The sequence below is a fragment of the Dermacentor andersoni genome, chromosome 9 (assembly GCF_023375885.2).
Source record: "Dermacentor andersoni chromosome 9, qqDerAnde1_hic_scaffold, whole genome shotgun sequence".
Lineage (NCBI taxonomy): Eukaryota > Metazoa > Arthropoda > Arachnida > Ixodida > Ixodidae > Dermacentor > Dermacentor andersoni.
This window is the reverse complement of record NC_092822.1, coordinates 28,068,755-28,083,120: the sequence shown is the minus strand read 5'-3', so window position 1 is coordinate 28,083,120 and position 14,366 is coordinate 28,068,755.

Here is a 14,366-nt window from a genome sequence, read left to right as displayed (position 1 = left end):
CTTTATTCGTAGGAGTCCTCTATAAGCAGGGTTGCCATTCTGGACAATGCTAAACTGCGCCATATTGTCAAATTCGCCAGCTTGATACCGCTTATTGGCTCAAAGGGTGGATACAGCTTCTGTGATCGGCTATAAGTTACAACAGTCTTGACTCCGACGACCCGGCGGCATTTGATGAAGTGTTCAGAGCAGCTTCCCAGAATCACGCTACTGGCCACTTATAGGCACGGCTAAGACTCGCTATTCTTTAAGTGTCATTGATGCGTCGAATGAATGAAGTCGCGACATACTAATAACGTGAGAAAAAAATGCCTTTACGGCAAACGCGCAGGTCACCCCTCGCTTCCCTGTCGTGCGCAGGATGCAAGCTTACAGATAACATGAAACGGAGCCAAATCTGACGAGTAGGGTAGAAACCATTTTGTATTCAGCGAACTGGCTTATGCAGAGCGATCGGTGAGATGGGTGCATTGTCGTCGTGGAGCAGCCAGCTCCACATGCGTCCCAGATTGGGCTGTGTTCTACAAAACAGCCTCCCTCAGAGTCATACGCCCTAAAGCTTGGCAGTAAAGATCGCGATTTTACGGTCGGGCCGCCCGGGAAAAATTCCTGATGCACAATACCGTGAATGCCGAAAAACACGATAAGCCTCCACTTCGTCGGGCTGTGGACGTGCCTAACTTTTTTTGTTTTAGGTCGTGGAAATGTTGGGCTTTTCCACAGCACGGAGTGTCGCTTCATCCCAGGGTCGCACCCGTACATCCTAGTTTGGTCCCTAGCGGTGACCTTTGACGTGAAAGACAAGTAATTCGTAAGGATTCGCTTTTCGTAAGGATTCGCTCACTGTGATGAAGGAGCCGCCGTCCAGTCAACACTAACAAATAACTTTCAAAGCGAGTGCGGTTCCTCATTTTCCACCGAGGTAGTGAAATGCAGAAACGCCCGTGTAGCGTACATTGGGTGTACCCGAAAGAACCACAGACGGTCAAGGTTAACCCGGAAATCGTGGTTTTGGAATCACGTAAAACCACTGCTCCCCAAAACCACTGCTATCCGAGTTTGTATCCAACAGACGCGTGTAAAACATGCGGACACAGAGCAACGCTGCGACACATGCTCTGGGAGTGTGCCGGCAACAACGGTAATCAAAGCAGCTCCGTTGGCGACGCGTCCAGAATCGCGGCTGTTGCCAGAGTAGGAGAAGGCTCGAGCTCCGTTCTTCCCGACTCCGCCCCGGATGCGGGAGCCGCCGGGGACCTTCTCCGTAGGCGTCGCCGCCGCTGGGAGGCGGCTATCAGAAGTTCAGAGCTGGCAGACCAGCTCTGGGCCGTCCGGCAAGCCAAAGATGCCGCTCGAGTCCAAGAACTTCGAGCCGTCACCTGAGGCCACCACATCAAGAACTGCCGGACTATTCTTTACTAAAGTTTCTTCTTCTTCTTATTCTAAAACCCCACAATTTGTTAAGGTGTACTGCCGACGTCGCTGAAGGTTACAGCGGTGATGACGGCACGAATTACCGTCGACGTGTTTTGGTAGACGGCAAGGCAGCGCGTCGACGACTGCGGCGGTGAAACGACGACGATGGAATGAATACGATGAAGACGATGACGGCACGATGGCGACGGTACGGCATCCCGAAGACGGGCCTGACTACAATGGATATCACCAAAGCGTGACGACAACGGTACGACGACCGCCGTAGGGCGACGACGGAATGATGAAAGCCTCATACTTTTTCTTTTGTTACTGTTCTCCTCATCGTCATCGAGCATCACCTATTTTTCATTTCCCCGTTGCCCTTGCCCAGCGCAGAGTGTAGTCGGTTACAGCTTAGAATTAACTGCAAAAAATTGCTAGCGGGAAAGTCTGGCGCAAGAATCTGTTATGTATACGCGTGAGCTGCATGCAAGTACAGCGGTTCAGTTAACATAATAACGATGGTAGTCACATGCGTTCGCCTAAACTTCGTCTTGCCGGATTCAAACGGCTTTGCGACTTCGCGAATTGATCGTTTTCGATGACACGCGTTGCTTTATAAATGCGACAATTCGCAGACTGATATGCATGTGCGCGGGAACTTATTTTCTCTTGCCGTGTTTAGAAAACTACGATTTCCTTGAAAATTAGAAAGATCAAGCGCAAAGGAAAGACATAGAGCCTCAAGAAGGTTCTAAGCCACAAGCATGAAGATTAGGCAAATCCATCTATACTTCTCATCATTACCCGTGGTCAGTGAACGATTGCAGCGCCACATGTCTCTCTAGTAATGTTTTGTAGCACTGTGGGTAACAGCGCACACACTCAATGCCACCTCTTTGCACTTCTCCAAATAAAATTATCCCTCTCTGTCACCCTGTCACTCACTCACTCACTCACTCACTCACTCACTCACTCACTCACTCACTCACTCACTCACTCACTCACTCACTCACTCACTCACTCACTCACTCACTCACTCACTCACTCACTCACTGTTACACGCACACACACACACACACACACGCACACACACACACACACGTCTCTCAGCGTTCAACGGCCCGAGCACAAACAAAATAGAGCCGGCATATGTACACACGGCGGTTACAGGACGCATGGCGTGGCGGTTGAATCCCACGTGTTGTTTGTACCCTTTTATCGGCGGCAGGGGTGCTTTTGCTTCCGGAACAAGTGCCGAAACACCTGCGAAAAGCACAGGCGTGCCTATAGGCGAACCGTTAAAGCGTAGAAAGAATGAAAATCGAAATAAAAAGTACTGCGTGTCGAGAGTTATACGAGGTTCTCGTTGTTGCATCCCGGCCGCTTTCTTTGTGCGTGCGTGCGCGCGCGCGCGCGTGTGTGTGTGTGTGTGTGTGTGTGTGTGTGTGTGTGTGTGTGTGTGTGTGTGTGTGTGTGTGTGTGTGTGTGTGTGTGTGTGTGTGTGTGTGTGTGTGTGTGTGTGTGTGTGTGTGTGTGTGTGTGTGTGTGCGTGTGTGTGTGTGTGTTAACTTTATTCGGAATCCGGCGATTGGGAGGCCCGGGCCTGGAGCCGCCTAGATGGCCACTGGGAGCTGCGGCTCCCGTGCGGCCTCCATGGCTCGCTGGACGGCCCAAAGTTGGTCTTGGAGTTCTGAGTTGAGCAGCTCGGCCGACCACCGCGCACGTAGATTTTCCGGGGAGACTGCCATTTTATAGCTTGCATAGCTTGCATAGCTTGCACGTATTGCTCTCGTATATATCGGGGTAGGAAGTTTTTAGTTGCGCGGGGCTCGTATAAGTCTCTGTTTGTAATCGCTTGCTAGTAACGGACTCAGCTCTGTTCAGTTTAGTGTGAGGCGGTGGTAATACTCGCCTCCGAATTTGATAGAGTTTGGTAATATCGCTAAATCTTTTTATTCTATCTTTTTCTCTCCAGATATCCTCCTCTGCGTTTTCCTGACCGATGGAAGTCACTCTTTGCTCAGCTCGGCAAGTAAGACCTCGAGCTTCGCGGTGTGCTACCTCATTGAGGTTGATTGCGGGAATGCCTGGAGTCGTTTGCGCTGGGAACCAGAGCAATTGCCTGCCGTTCTTCTCTGCGTTGGAGAATTTTTCTTCATTGACTCGGATGATGTGCCATGCCTCAGGAGAGATCCTACCTTTTGCATAATTTCTTAATGGCCGCTTGAGAATCGCTAATGATGTACTGAGCATTCGTGGAGACCAATGCTAGTGCAATGGCTACCTTCTCTGCTGTTTCCGAATGTTTGCTATTAACTGATATGCTTGTAAGGGTTTTTTGGGTGTGACCCTACGATTACTGCTACGTAGCTATTTCTGTGTGGGTATTCAGCCGCGTCTACGATGGTTTCTCTGTCGTCTGACCCAAAGCTTCGGATCATTTTCTCTGCTCTACTCTTGCGTCTGCCGTCGTCGTAACCTGGATTCATGTTCTTGGGTAAATTAGGTACCAGGACTTTGTCACGAATTTCTCTCGTTATCGTCCTCTTTTCCCCGTATAGATTGTGGTAATTCATTCCTAGTTTGCTTAGTATGTGCCGTCCCGTTTTGGTTTTTGTTAGTCGTTCTGCTTGAGATATGCGAGTCTTTCCATACCCTCCCCACCTTTGCTGACCGTGGCGGTTGCTGCTGTCTGGCCGAATAGCCGTGTGCATCACATTTTTTATGGCAAGGGTGAGAGCAAGGGCGCGCGGACCAGACTCCATTATGGCCATGGACGCAGGAATAAAACGTGTGAACAGTAATGAACCTTACATCTCAGTTTTCTTTACGTCGTACTCCAGAAACCGATTCGCAAGCATAAGGGTGCAATTTGGTCTATAGCATGCACCCTTGAAACCTACGGGTGTTAAGAACGGGAGTTATAGGCCGATGTGCACTTTCAAAGACCCCTTAAAAGTTGTGAATCGGTTTACAGCGTGCTCACCTTTGCATACAAATTTCCTTACCTTTATTCGTCCCTCGATAAACGTCAAAGATCGCCTTCGTCCTCGAACCAACGTCGACGTCTCGCAGTGTGATGCTGCTTGCATGCAGTTAGGCGCAGCTTTTGTGAACGGTGTATTACGCAAACATAAAGATTGGGTAAGTACATTGCGTGAGTGGCGGGGCATAAATCGAAACATTCAATGCTGCTACAGGTTACAGTAAAGGCAATTGAAATGGGTGCATTTGGTTGAGTAGCATTTACTCAGAAACGCCTCACGAAAGCTTCGATTAAGAAAGATTCCTGCATACGCGTTGGTTCTACATAAAACCGGAGTGTTTCAATTCACTTTTATTTCCGTTCCTTTCTTCTGAGTTCGTGTAAAAAAAGAAATGCGGTGAGCGGAGAAAAGAAGGTTGTGATGCGACACCTTGACAGGATCTCTGTACTCTTAGACGCAAATGCTGGCAGGCATTTCAATCAAGCTTGCACAAGCACAACACAGCGGCTGAAAAAAAAAGTAATAAAGATACGCGGTATACGCAGTAAGCGTCCGAGGCTAAATGACAGATTCATACCTAATGCAATGCTGACAATAACCATATATAGCATAGGAGCACTCACGGCGAAAACATAATAGAAATATCGTGGACTTATCTGTGAAATAAGAAAAAAAACACGTGCATCCGTAAAAAAAGTGACATTGTTGACAGCAGTTACATTTGTTTGAAGAACAAGTGTCTTCCAGAAGAACAAAAAGCGCAGTGCTTTATATTTGTGAGCTTTTCATTAGGCGAGGCCGTATATTCCGAATATCGTATACGAAATACGAGTCAAATAACTTTTGTTACTCCTAGTCACATTGAATTTGAATGCCGTTTTAATTGATTTAATTTACTCAGTCTAGATTAACTTGAAAGCAGCAGCACGCCTTTGTCGTTTGGCATTCGAAAGGCATTTTCTTATTCCATGAGATTCGTAAATTGTCCTAGCCGAACAATCTTGTTCCTAATTTCGCGTAACATGAAATGCTTTGGCTGGAGGCTGTGTCTCAAACGTGTATTAGGAGTGTTTATCGAGACGCTGGAGTACTTTATACAAACATTGCGAGGACGGTTGTTTCTCAAGGTCATATCCGATTTCTCGAATGAAATACACCCATAACGCAGAGATTCTCTCATTAGGAAGCTGCAGAACCAATTTAAGATAAGTTGATTGCATTTTTGAGAGAAATATGAATTTTGCCGACTGAAGGAAGCAGTCCTTATCGTTTTTTCAGAGAGAATTGATGTATCTACAAACATAGCCAAATTATAACAAGCTCACAATTAAAGTGAAGCAGGTAATTTACAAATGCGTAATATTGCGCGAAAAACAGATATCGCCGCTTTGCAAACTGCATCTTGTAGAGGATCTGAAGCGTACAAATGTGATACACGAATTTAAAGCTTACGTAAGGTTTTAAAACTCTGGAAATCGCATAATCGACAAGACGAAGTGAAGCAGACAACTAATTAGATAGTATGTTCCAACGCGTGTCTTCTCTGTTCAGGAAGCATTATATAGTCGATATGACGTCTATTTGTAAATGGGTCAAATAGTCTTGCAAAAGAGCGTTAAAATATGTTGCGGGCCGCAATTTAGCATTATTAGGCAATAGTATATCTGCGCACTGAATACCGAATGACGATGTGGTGCCATCGAATAGATCGACATTACGAATACGGGCATATAAAAGGGCCAATTGTGCCTGCGCAAATAAAATTTGCGAGGCATGTAACCGTTCCAGCATGTATTCAGAGAAGGCATTTAGTTCACAAATAAATGCATAGCCTGTACGTCTAAGAGGAGATTCACAAACTCTCGAGTAGCTTTCAACCACAAGCGCGAGGAAACGCTGGTTGCAGGCGCGGCTACTGGCGTAACACATTTTAGAAACAAATGTAGGAAGGCCTGAACATGAGTGAATAAGAGCTTCACTCGCTAAAAGAACGAAGGGTTTTATTTTATGTGTTGCGGCTACATATAAAACTACACTCGGATAAAACATGCATGCGCGTCACTCACTCATCGGGCGGCATTTAACGACCTCCTCAGTGACGCAATAACCCTGTCTTCTTTAAATATATACGTGTCATGTAAGGTGCAAAGAACTCTAGAATCGCGCATGAAAGGAAAGTGGATCAGATCGCAATTATATTTATGTATTGCCACACCGGCGAACAATGTAAGGATGGTAACCTGCATTAAGGTTGCAGACTGGCAGCTGGTGAGGTTTAGAGCTCATTATAAGGCGGCCGCAGCAAGAGAGAAGCAGCGCGTCCTAAACTCCTATCAAACTTAAAGAAAGTGGCTGGGCTTCAACGTGGCTTGGTATGGGATGGTAAAACTTTATTGAAGTCCTGCAGATCGTGAGTCTTCACGAAGCGGGCCGCTCCCACGTGGGAACCGGAATGCCGAACCTCTAGGCCACATCGGGGGCCTGCTGGACAGCCCAGAGTTGGTCAGCCAGAAGAGGGCTGCGGAGAACCGCCTCCCATCTGGCCGAGCTGTTATCGATGATAGAGCGTGACCGGGCACATCGCCAGAGCGTGTGGTCTAACGTGGCTATCTCTCCACAATCGCAGCAAGTACCATTGGTGTAAGTATGCGGATAGATTTTATGTAAGAGCGACGGATTGGGATACGTATTCGTTTGTAGTAGACGTAGCGTTAGTACTTGAGCTCTTACTGAGTCGCGGATGAGGAACGAAGTAGGTTCCACGGCTGAGATAGTAGTGTTTAGTAATCACGTTGTAGGTGGAGGGCGTGTCCCTGTGCTCTGGAGACCCGGCTTCTGATTGGTCGGGGGCTTGAACCTATAATTATACGAGCGAAAGCTCTGTTAAGCATGGTTAGACACGGTTCTTCAGCGCTTCTTCCAGACGAGCTACATCGGTAGAGTGCTCAGACTTAGCCTGCTGCGAAGAGTTGACGAGCTCGCACCGGCGCGTGGCTCATCCATGAGAGGCTGAGACCAAGCGCCGCTGCAGCAGCTGTTAAGGCACGTTTATAGTCCGACGTTATCGGCGCGCGGACGAGCGTCGCTCGACACTGGGCGCGTCGGGGCGCGTTGGCAGCGTCCGGTTACGTTGGCTACGCCAGTGCGTCGAACCATCGGTCGAACTGTAGAGGCTGTCGTTCTCGCCAACGAGACGTAGCGTGTGCGCACAGTCACGCTACGTCGGACTATACTTGGCCCTTTAACCGCTCGCCTATAGTCATGTTGTACGGCAACGGCGAGGCTCGATAGAGCGCAGCTGCCACGCCTCTCCGCAGCGGATACGTGACGTGGCGCCACACCTTCACACTTGTGCCCTGCTGGCTGAAGGTCAAACGCGCGCCGAGATTAAGTTTGGTATTAACCGTCGATCGAACTGTAGAGGGTGTCGTTCTTGCCAACGTGACGTAGCGTGTGCGCACAGTCACGCTACGTCGGACTATACTTGGCCATTTAACCGCTCGCCTATAGTCACGTGTACCGCAACGGCGAGGCTCGAGAGAGCGCAGCTGCGACGCCTCTCCGCAGCGGATACGTGACGGGGCGCCACACCTTCACACTTGTGCCCCGGCGACTGAAGGTCAAGTGCGTGCCGAGATTAACTTTGGGACTTAATTGTACATCGAAGAGCAGAGCTTTCGCTCTAAAAAATAAAAGATAATTAACAACTGAAGAAAAAATTGACAGTAACTTTAGCAGACGCCAAGGAGGGCGAAGGCGAAAGCCTGCGCGAGAGACATTCATTAAACTGCTTGAAATTCTCATTCCGATGCGTTGTTACCTATTACCTGTTTTCTGCCACCAAAGGTCGTGGTTTCGAGTGCCTTAATTGACGCCACCTCATTTAACTTCGCCCTAATTAACACCAAAGGTAGTGGGTTCGACTTCCACCGAAGGTGGTGAGCCTGAGTGCCTGAATTAACTCTATCCTAATTATCTTTGCCTTTTTCTTTGGCATGATGAGAGGCATCGGAGCCAGCTAAAAAAATTTAATTATGGGGTTTAACGTGCCAAAACCACTTTCTGATTATGAGGCACGCCGTAGTGGAGGACTCCGGAAATTTCGACCACCTGGGGTTCTTTAACGTGCACCTAAATCTATGTACACGGGTGTTTTCGCATTTCGCCCCCATCGAAATGCGGCCGCCGCGGCCGGGATTCGATCCCGCGACCTCGTGCTCTGCAGCCCAACACCATAGCCAATGAGTAACCACGGCGGGAAATCGGAGCTAGCTGTGGAAGAAGACGACGACGAACGCGCGAGCAGTGGCACGAGCGCGTGTCTGCGAGGGTGAGGTCACATGACTTTCTGTACCGCACGCCGCGTCTTCAATGAAGGCTTTCGCCTTAATAAACGCTCAATAGGTGTCTCTGACGAAAAAAAGAAAGCACGGATCCAGCTGACTGTGGGAACCGGGGAGACGCGAAGTTTCTCCATTGTAGAAGTTTGTGTTCTTGCCAAATGTGTTTATTTTACATTAATGTTGATACTACGTTACGTTATACAGTAGATGCCACGTTGACGTCATCTAAGCTACGACTTTGGTTGGTGACCTTTCACTGGCTTCCTGGTAATTACGATATTGTTGGTAGCAACCTCGCTGGCAAGGCTGCCCGTCCTGCCCACGAAAACACTCAGACGTTTCGAATTTCATTGGTGAGGACGGATGCTGCAAGCGAACTTGTCCTGCTCCCTCGCACAAAGAAACATGCTTTCTGGAGTCCTCTGGCTGTCTCTAAATGCACCCTGCCTACCGTGGACCATTTGTTGCGCCTGCAAGTGCCAGCTAACCTCTCCCGAAATCCCATACTATGGCTGGGATTTCTTACAGACAATTCCTGTTTTACTGCGAAAGAATTATATGCCCCATTACGCGAAAATCCGTCGGTGTCGGCGTGGCCGAAATATGTTACCAAAAATGGCCGACGGCATAAAGAGTAAAAACATGTCCAAAAAAGTGCTCAGATTGAAGTCAAATTTCTGAGGGTGGTTCCTGTAAACAAACTAAATGTGTGGCTTCGTAAAGAAAATTTGGTACGTCTTGGTCTTGGTGGGTACCGTACCCGCGCCTCCGGGGTACGAGACGAGCACACTTCCCCAACCCCACTGTGGCTTCATGGTTGAGGCTGACTAAATGTGGGCCTAGTGCGTTCGTCATCACACACGTCATGTCGCAGCCACTGAAAATAAAAATTAAAGTTTGGGGTTCTACTTGCCGAAACCACGATCTGATTATGAGACACGCCGTAGTGGGGCACTCCGGCATAACTTGGACCACCTGGGGTTCTCTAACGTGCACCGAAATCTAAGTGCATGGGTGTTTTCGCATTTCGCCCCCATCGAAATGCGGCCGCCGTGGCCGGGATTCAAACCCGCGACTTGGTGCTTAGCAGCCCAACACCATAGCCACTAAGCAACAGCGGCGGATTCGCAGTCACCTGGCTGACCAAAGACCCACTGTGGCCTAGTGTTTGCGGCACTGCTCACGTGACGGCGCAGCCAATGGGGAGGAGGTGGCGCCAGGTCACGAGTGTATAAAATGAGCGCGTTCATGTCGTTCCGAGGTCTACAAACGGTAAAATGCTTTAGCATTCCAACACGTAAGCAGTCTTGAGTGTGTCTGCCGAATTTCCTTGCGTCACAACAATTGCCATGTTGTGTATTTACGTGTTTTTGGTTTTGGTGTGTAGCGCTTCTTGCGTGGTATTGAAGAACTGTGTTGTACACTCAATTTCTTTCTCTTTTTATTTCTTATTGTCCATGTTGCACTTCCTTTACGCTGTAGTTCTTTCATAATGACGCATCAACAAAAAAAAAGAAATGTGTACAAAGCGAGTAAAGATCTTGCGAATGCGTTACAGCGTCATTTCGTGCTGCTCACTTTCCCACTGACGTCTTATAACGCTGTACTACCTGTCTCGTCGATGGTGCGAGTGTCGAACGGAACTACATTTGTTTAATCAATGGCATACAACACAACAACGTGGCAGCGCCAAAGAAAGTGTGTATCTTCTAAATAAAAGAAAAACGAAGTGTTCCAGCGCACGTAAATTTCCATTATATTGGAAAAGAGACAAGGCGCTTTCTCATTTGACAGCTGTAAATTCCATTTCCCGCTGCTTTTCGCAGCTGAAGCAGTGCGTGATGCAAATTCTGAGTATGAAAACTGACAGGACGCCGCAAGCAGACTCTGCATGTTCGCGAAACAACCGCTTTAGAAGTTTGTGTAAAGGTTATATTCGAAGAGCGCTTGCTGGGGAATTCAGGCTGACTGGTATGGTAGGAAATCTTCAAAACGCGACATCGACGTTCTCCGGTGCAAAGATTTGTGTACGCCAGAATGAGAAGAATACAAAAGAAAACAGAAAAAAAAAAGAAATGAACGTCGAGAAGACAACGAAACCTTTGACAAGTTGCTGTTCTCTGCAAAATTAGGTGTCCCAAGTTATCCGAAGTGAAACGACGACGAAAGTTTTCGAAGCAATGCAGAAACAAAACGGCTAGTGCGAGCTTCGTTTTCAGCTTCACGGTGGAAGCCTACGTGACAACCTGGGATTTTGTTTGTAGTCTGTATAATCTAGTCGTGTGGCAGATATAAATAGTTAGTGTGCAATGTTCGATTCTAATTCGAAACTTCGATTATTCACCCATCCCTACATTATTTTCATCAATGCATTTGTCTTTCATTCTCTCTGCATTGCGGTTAAGCGCAAGACTACATGACTACCTGGGATTTTTGCTTGTAGTCTGTAGTGTTTCTTACAATCTAGCCAAGTAGAAGGGGCAGATAGCGTGCAATATTCGATTCGCATTCAAAATATCAAATATTCCCCGTGCCTGTACATTATGTTCATCAATGCATTTGCATTTCATTCTTTATAGACTGTGGTAGACAAACGTGTACAAAGTGCCTGAAGGGGTTTGGCGCCATTCTTCCGTTTTCTCGCGAGCCACTGTAAACAAACAGGTCGATCGTATTCATTGTTAGCCGTTCAAATTATACGAAGGGTCTAATATTGTGAAGGAAGGTTGTAGCCAGTGTTTCCGACGTTGTAAACGCTCAGGTGATCCACAAGAGAAAGAAGGAGTGAAGAATAACGAAAAAAATTCGCATAAATTCGCAGTTCGGCCCGAAAGGCGATGCATCCATTGCGGTAGCAAATTGGCAGATAGCGATACGAAGTAAGGATATTAGTTTTGTCGGCCGTATAGACTTGTAAACATTCGCTTACTAACCAAATTAACAATGATAGAATATGTAAGCGTGACTCAACGAGGACGTAGTAAGAAACAGACACAAAGAGACAGCGCTGTCACTGCGTGTCTGCTTCTTTCGATGTCCTTGTTTAGTCGCGCTTACACGTTATATCATGGATTATAAACCAACCAGCCCGCCAACATGTTTTAACTAAATTAACCAGCCGGGTGTCAAGCGCGCACAGGTAAACATAAAATCATCTCGCTCGATGAGCGCGGAAACTCGCTGTCAAAATTCTGAAGTGAGGAATCGCGGCAGCAGCAAGTGAATTGACCTTCATGCTTCTCTCGCTTCAACGCGAACCAAACGTCGAAAGCACAGCGCATGCGAAGCTACCGGCACTACGCGCACTCTGCAAACATCGCAGATCGCTTTGAAAATCAGGTCCGCGCGGGCGCGCACTTTAGCCACGTCGCAGACCGCTTTCAAGACACACGAGCACCGGCAAGGCGTCCCTGCGGCGTCCGCCAAAGGCGTCTACTACGGCGTCCGCGATTCGCGTGGCCAACGCCGTCGGAGACGCCGCGGTTGTCTCCACTCTGTACGGAGCGGAGGGCGAGGTGGACATCGAGGCCCTCTAGCAGCCGGCGACGAAGAACGCTTTTCCTCCTTCGCCTCATCACCATCCCCCCGCCTCCCCAGCGACAGGAGAGGGCGCGCATTCGGGCCGCGTTCCTCGCTCGTGCACGCGAGATTGAACCGCGTTCGCCCGCTCACCCTCACACGCTTTCAATCATACGGAACCTCACGGCGACGGCGACGGCAGAAATGGGCCTGGAGTGTCCATATAATTGCTATAGAAACAAAATAAACCATAGTAGCGTGAGAAATTTTATGAAAGTAACTTCCTAAGGATTTAATCCGTGATTTCTTATGTGTCCTTATTTTAGTCTAGCTAAGTGGACAGTCTCGGTGTTTCGTGCACCTGTATGCACAATCGTGTTCCTGTGTTTCTGGTTTGACTTCTAGTTTGAGTGTGGTATTATTCTACTTACGTGACTGGACTCTATGTGTTCTTACGATTTGGAGTTGTCTTTCAGTTGGCGTGACATTAGTATGCTTATGTTATCGGAATTCGTGTTGTTATGATTTCACTATTTTTGTTATGTTATTACTTTTTTAGGTCCCCATGTGAAAAAGAGTAGCCGGAGCCAATTAAAGGCGACAGCATCTCCTAAATACCATACAATAGTAAAAATAAAGAAGAGAGAAATTCTCCGTTGAGAGCACTCTACCGGTGTTTCTCGCATTTTCTGTACTTCTCGACTTCGGCGAGAGAAAGCATGTGTTGTTATATCGTGGCCTATAAAAACGAAAAAAAAAACAGAATGTGTCAGTGCTTTTGCAACGTGTGGCCTGTCAGATGCTTAGAGCACTCTTCTGGCACAGTGGCTTTGTTGCTTTCAGACCTGGAGGCACAAAGAGTGAGATGAAGGAAAGAAATAAGAAAAGAGAAAAAGACGCTTACGCAGTCAGTGGTTCGTGCTGCCACAGCACAATAAGTGAGTGAATAAATAAATAAATAAATAAATAAATAAATAAATAAATAAATAAATAAATAAATAAATAAACTTTGTTAGTTCCGCACGTAGGGTGGTGTATTGACAACGTCAGCAAGAGTTGACGTAGCGGTTGCTCTCCTAGGATGACGTTCTAACTACACACGGATGTGACATATTGTCACGATGATGATGATGATGATGATGATGATGATTTACTGGCATCCTCTTCGAGACGAGCGGGCGACAAATAGTCCCCCAGCCGGGTTGTGCCAATCAAGTAATCTATATACATTTATCCCACTATATCATTTTGTCGTTGTCTCCTTAATAATTTCTCTCTTCCGTAAAACCACAATATGTACCTCTATATGTCCGGTCCTATCAATTTCTTCCCTACATTTTTTTCCCCAATGCTCTGATCGTCTCTTGCTTATCTCGAGTGCTGGCCAGTTAGTGCTCCCATCAGCTTTAGGTCCCAGAGCTTCTGGAATGTGGGCGTTTCCTACGTGTCTCTCTGGGCGAATACCTTCTCGTTTCATTAGGATGGGGTGTGTTGTATCCGGATTCACTTTTTGCTGCAGCACGCACATGACTCACGCTTTCGCGGCGCGGCACGCAAGGCGACTCCTTCTGGGCAGCGGGAAACGAAAACAGCGCCCTGGCGTCTGCCAGGCGTCTCACACTGCTGGCGAGTTAAGCGCCACCCGTGGCGTCGCCGGCGTCGAATCTCGGTGCTGCGCGAGATGACAACGACGGGAAACTGTCGGCGTTAGTCTGTGAACCAGTGAAACATTAGATAACACTTTGAAAACTTCTGAAACGCAACGATAGACAGGACATGATAGAAACGACAAGACAAGGAGCTTACTCGCCACTGAAGATTTCACTTGAAAGAGAGCACACATATATATGCACAAAAAAGGGGTCTGACGGCGCATGCGCAGTAAGAACTATTATTTTTTTGGCACGCCTGTTAGTGCTGTGAATGCGCGACCAACCCCTTTCCTTTTCTGTGCTTATTTATTTGTGCTTCCTTTCGATAAATATTCTAGTTGCGAACAAAGCGCCCTGTGTCCTGTCGCTTCTGTCTTGCTCTGTCCATTGTTGCGCTCTTAAAAAAAAAGTTTGCAAGATGCAAATCAACCATTCTAGCCCGGTTG